The sequence below is a fragment of the Bufo bufo genome, chromosome 3 (assembly GCF_905171765.1).
Source record: "Bufo bufo chromosome 3, aBufBuf1.1, whole genome shotgun sequence".
Taxonomy (NCBI): Eukaryota; Metazoa; Chordata; class Amphibia; order Anura; family Bufonidae; genus Bufo; species Bufo bufo.
In genome coordinates this window covers 701,798,243-701,804,424 of record NC_053391.1, presented here as the reverse complement: position 1 = coordinate 701,804,424, position 6,182 = coordinate 701,798,243, and the positions used below count along the sequence as shown (strand labels likewise).

At 42.4% G+C, this 6,182-nt stretch overlaps 1 pseudogene; it reads right to left on the bottom strand.

Annotated features, from left to right (window-relative positions):
- Window positions 1-4,785: 4,785 nt before the first annotated feature.
- Window positions 4,786-5,716, bottom strand: LOC120994131 (annotated as a pseudogene).
- Window positions 5,717-6,182: the final 466 nt, after the last annotated feature.

The following is a 6,182-nucleotide window of genomic DNA, read 5'->3' as shown; positions in this document are numbered from 1 at the left end:
CCAAACCAGGAGAGGTAATGTCCTTCCAAGGAGTCCAATTGAGCAGCTATAGATTGTAAAAGGGGAATATAATTCTATTGGAAGAGATCTGGTAGGTGAGCGTTAATTTTATTGCCCAAATATGTTATAAGTTGGGCAGTCCAATTAAATGGGGAGTTCGATTGGAGTTTTTTGATGGACGAAGGGGATAGTCCAGTGTGAAGAATTTGTGATTTGTGCGGGTTAATTTTAAAGTTGGATAGTGAGCTAAAGGTGTTCAATAGTAGGAGTATCTTGGGCATGGAGGTGATGGGGTTGGTGGTAAGAATTAGGAGGTCATCAGCAAAGGCGGCTAATTTACATTCTTGGGACCAAATTTTTATCCTTGGATGGAGTTTTCCTGTCTGAGGGCTTGCATAAGAGTTTCCATGATTAAGACAAAGATGAGGGGGTAGAGGGGACAACCTTGTCGTGTTCCGTTCTTAATCTGAAAGTTGGAGGATATATGGTTGTTCACTAGAACCGAGGAGGAAGCATTGTTATACATTGCAAAAATAGCATGAATATATGGGGCAGGGAAGTTAAATTTAAGTAGGGTGGGTTTGATGTAGGACCAATCAATACGGTCAAAAGCTTTTTCTGCGTCGGTGCCTAGGAGAACCAGAGGCAATTTTTTGTTTGAGGCATAGTAAAGGGCATCTAAAATTTTGGTAGTATTATCTTTTCCTTTTTTCCTTTTAACAAACCCCACCTGGTCAGGATGGATCAGGTCAGGGAGAATGGATTGTATTCTAATTGCGAGCATTTTCGCTAAGAGTTTTAAGTCAATATTCAGAAGGGAGATGGGCCGATAGTTGGCACATATAGTGGGATCTTTTCCCTCTTTGGGAATAATCGTAATCACTGCCCTTGTCATGTCTGAGGAAAGGGGGCAATTTTGTAGGGCTTGGTTACAAACACGAAGTAGATAAGGAGGTAACGTGGTTTGGAAGGTTGAGTAATTTTTTGGAGAGCATTTAAGGGCCGTGGTGAGTTCCGCAATGGTGAAAGGTTTTGAGAGGTCTTCTCTTTGGGAAGGGGTTAAAGATGGTAACTTTAGGGTGTCTAAAAAAGATTTGGGGTGTGGGTGTGCCTCCATGTTAGATTGGGGAGCAGTGGGGCGGGGGGGTAAATTGTAAAGGTCTTTATAGAAGAGACGGAATTGTTCAGCAATGGCCTCAGGAGAATAGAGTTGATGACCTTGGACCGATTTGATTGAGGTTACATATCTGGCGTTTTTTCTTCTTTTAATACGGTTCATCATAAATCTCAAGGCTTTATTGCCATGTGCGTAAAATGTATGTTGGGAAGAGAGGTAGTACTTGGCGGTTTTTCTGTTTAGTAAGTTTTTAAGCTCGGATCTAAGAGCCGAGAGATCAGATAACTGTTGAGGGTCAAGGGAATGTTTATGTAACCTTTCTAGGGTGTGTATGCGGTCTAATAAGGAGGAAAATTGTTTGTCAGCTAGTTTCTTTAAGTGGGAGCATTTTCTTATAAAAGGGCCTCGGATAAATGCTTTATGGGCAACCCATAGTATTTGCGGGGAGCTGTCTGGGGAGTCATTAGTCTTGAAGTACTGTTCTAGGAGGGAGGTGAAGTGGATTATATGACTATCGTCGCTCAATATGGACTCATTAAGTCTCCAACTGGAGGGCTTACCGGAACCAGGTTGTAGATGGAAGGAGCAAAAAATCGGAGAGTGGTCTAAAATGGTGATGCTTCCAATCTGAGGGTCTGAGGACTGATGCAGGAAGTCTTTGGGTACGAAGATATAGTCAATCCTACTATATGAATGACCTGGAGCAGAGTAAAAAGTGTAGTCAATAGCAGAAGGGTTCATGCATCTCCATATATCAATCATTCCCATTACATGTAATTTGGTTTTGAGTTTTTTCAAGAGTTTAACTGATACAGGAGACTTTTTAGACAATGTGTCTGTGGTAGGGTTTAAAGCAATGTTTAGGTCTCCTGCCAGGATTAGTATACCTTCCCTGACGGATTCTATCAAAGAAAGGACTTCTAGAAGCCATGGGACCTGATCATAGTTAGGGGCATAAATATTCACCAGGGTGAACATCTTATGGCCAATAAGCCCTTTCAGGATAATATATCTTCCCTCTGTGTCTGTAATATGGGAGGAATATTGGAATGGGACGTTTTTTCTAAAGCCAATGCTGACTCCCCTAGAGGCCGCGCCATCAGAACCGCTATGAAACCACTCAGGGAATCTAGAGTGGGAGAGGTCTGGATATTTCCCTTGTTTATAGTGGGTTTCCTGGAGGAAAATTACTGAGCAGTTTTCTTTCCATAGAATAGAAAAGATCTGGGATCTTTTAGAGGGCGATCTAAGTCCCTTCACATTGAAGGATGAAAGTTTGAAGTCTGTCATGAGAGACTAAATGGGGAGTGAAGTGAAGTGAAAAGTTGTTATGCTCGTCTCGTTTAATAGTGGGAGGGTGAAAATGATAGGCAGCCTCGAGGGGAGTCAGGGCCCAATATGTGACATTTTTAAAGCCATATAAATGGTACAGTAATACTCTTTGGCTGTTTCTTCTCTTCACCCGTTGTTGCTTTGGGGTGCCGGCTTTCTCCCAGGGTGTCATCCTCGGTAGGTCTGGTAGAGATGTTATATCTGAAACAGTGTCCCAGCAGGCGATATCCAAAGGCGGAATGTTTGTGGATGAAAATAATTATTTTAGATCTTCGTATGAGGAGATCCTGACGAATTTCCCGGAGTAGTTAAATGAAAGGCCAAAGGGGAAGGTCCATCTATATGGGATCCATTTTCCATGAAGGTGATCAGTGAGAGGTTTAAGTATTTTCCTCTTTTGGAGGATAACCGGGGCTAAATCCTGGTATATTGATATAGGGTTATCTCTGAAAGAGACGTTGTTTGAAGATCTTGCAGCCGTAAGGATTTTTTCCTTATCTACAAAGTTCAGAAAGCGACAGATAATGTCCCTGGGCGGTTTATTACTTTTTGGCTTTGGTCTGAGAGCTCTATGGGCTCTCTCGATTATAAGGCCTGAGGAATCTTCGCTTCCTTGGAGAGAGGATGCGATATATTTGATTGCAGGTATGATTTCTTCATTAGCCACCGATTCAGGTATCCCTCTAAATCGCAGATTATTTCTTCGGCTGTGGTTTTCTTGGTCTTCCATGTTCACATACAGGGTGTTAATATGTGTCTGGCAGATGGAGAGGGATTGAGCCATCGCTGCACTATGTTCAAGTGTGGCTGCCTGAGTAGTCTCCAGCGTTTCAACTCTGTGACCCACGTGTTGAATTTCCTGGGTCAGGACAGATATTTCCTGCTTCAGCGGGAGTAAGGCTTCAGCTAGTGCTTGTTTTATGAACCTTCTGGACACAGGTAAGGCTCGGGGAGATCCTATGTCGCCCGCATCACTTTCCCCCTCAGACTGACCTTCTTCTCCGCCGTCAGGAGCGCTGTCGTTCATCGGTGCCATTTTGGAATCTTTAACTCCTGGGCCTGCGGCTTGTTTTTTGAGAAATTTGGCCATCCCCGAGTTCGAGTTTATAGTTTTAGGAACGGCGCCCGGCTCAAGGGTTCTTTGTCCCCCGATTTTGACCATGATTCAGGTCTCTTTTGCTTGTGTATGCTAGAATCCCAGCAGGTCTGTGTGCGGAGCTCAGCAAGACGCGGCCATTCAGCTCCGGCACTAGCTCCGCCTGATAAAAAAAAATTTTATTATTAATTTTACACTCATGTATGAACGCGGCATCTGAGGGGTACAATGACGGGGCAGTGCTATCGCAGCAACTTGTTATTGCACCCACTACTTACAAAAAAATATGCGCTTCGCTGCGAAATAATTCCTCAGAAAGCAAATTTTTATTTTTTATTCGGCGAAGCAGTCGAATCTAATTTTCAATAAATTCGCTAGTCTTGATAGTCGTTGTGTTTGACATTTCCTGCATTGCAGTGTCCTATGTCTTTATATTGGATGCAGCTTATTTTAAGATGATTCTGGAGATGACAAGATCACTGGATTTTATACTAAACGATGACGAAATGCCACCTTCAATGAATTACAAAGATTGCTATGTTCAGCCATGTGTGTGAGAAATGTTCTATGGTCTGAAAAGAAACAATACCTCGGTGGATAAAGTGACCCCTATAATGGACCTTGTAGTGATGATATCACGAGAGCCTGGTCTCCTTAGATGAGTCCTGAACCCGAACTTCAGATTATCGGCACAATATTTTGTTTTGTTTTATCTAAACTAATGGCTGTACCAATCTAATACGCATGCAAAGTTGACTTTGTAAGCTTAATCCATCTCTAACGTCTCTAAATTTTGCACTTATAAATATTTTACTGATAAATCAGGTACAGATGTGAGTTTATTTGGAAAGACGGAATTTCATTCTCATTCCTGCACTGTTTTACTCTTGAGGCTAGAAGCAGCAGAGACTGGGAATCTAATAAGTCATGTCTATCAATGACAAAGAAGAAGATGGAGTTGGGTGAGGCAACTTCTCTATAGAATGGATGCACTAAAGCTCACCCTCTGTGCACTCTGGTCAAAAACATGTCTTCTGAGAAAAGTAACTGGTTCCATGCACCTTCCAGAGCCACATGCCCTTCGATATTGGGATTGTCACTTTGCTTTTGCACTTCTTCAGATTCTTAGATGTCTCTTTTTAACAGGAAGAGAACCTGATACATGGCTTCTGTTCACATTCCCATTTCAGATCTTATGACAGGTTCTCTTCTCAGTACTATTCATAACTTGTCCTACACATTAATGTTTCTTTATGATTTTCCAAATCTCCTCACAGATCATGTTTGTCCTAATTCCATAGACAAGAGGGTTGAGCATTGGTGGAATCAAGAGGTAGCTGTCAGAGAAGATAATGTGGATATAAGGAGGAATCTTCTCTCCATATCGATGGGATAAGAAAGATATTAAAGGCCATGCTGTAAAAGCTCAGGAACACACAGATATGAGGGGTACATGTGTTAAATGCTTTCAGACGAGTCTCTTTAGATGGAAGATGGAAGACGGCATTGAAGATCATGATATATGAAAAAAAGATGAAGAGCAAATCAACACCAACAACAGTGAAAGCCACGAATAGTCCATATATACTGTTCACCCGGATATCAGCAGCCGCGAGCTTCACCACCGCCATGTGCTCACAGTAGGAATGTGCAATGATGTTGGTCTTGAAAGCAGGAAACCTCCTGATCAAAACAAGACAAGGACTGACCAGAACAACTGCCCGGACCACAAACACAATGACCAGTCTGGTTATCAGTCTAATGGTTATTATGGAGTTATACCGGAGAGGCTTACATATAGAAATATAGTGGTCATACGCCATGGAAACCAAGAACCCCGATTCAATACCGGTGAAGCTGTGAATGAAGAACATCTGTAGAAGACACCCATTAAAGCTAATGGCTCTGCCATTAAACCAGAAGATAGACAAAATTTTTGGAGCAAAGCTTGTACAAAGAAGACCATCATTAAATGTCAACATGGTGAGGAATATAAACATAGGCTGGTGGAGTCTTGGAGATGTGAGGATGACAACCATCACCATGATGTTTCCCAGCAAAGCAAGTATATAGATGCTACAGAAAGGAATTGAGATCCAGATATGTTTATGTTCTAGTCCTGGAATACCAACCAGAAGGAAGTAGGTTGGATAGAAGGTTAAATTCATCATCTCCTGCAGGGTGTGGACTTCAAACATCACTTTCTGCTCTGGTCTCAGCTGTAGAAACCATGGGTGATCATGAGAAAGAGATAGAGTTAGATGAATCAATATTAGAGATGTGCAATCCGATTCAGATACCCAGGGAATCAGAATCTTATATGATTTGATTAGGATGAATTACCCAAAATGGCATCCAGCACTCGATAGGAACCTTACAACATCATATAAACATAATTAGCCCTACGGTAGCTCAAAGAATTACATAACCTATACCAATACGCCAATAACCCAGTGATTGTGAGACTTTTGCCTGGAATAAGATCCTTGTCGTCCAGTAGTTCGGGCCGGACAAGTGTGACCTCTGCGCCGGTGTCGCAGAAGCCCGTGGTGCACAGGTTGCCCACAGTAACAGCCTGTAGCTTGTCTGTGTTGCTCTTAGCACTCCCACTCACCAACAGCACGGCTGATGGGTTGC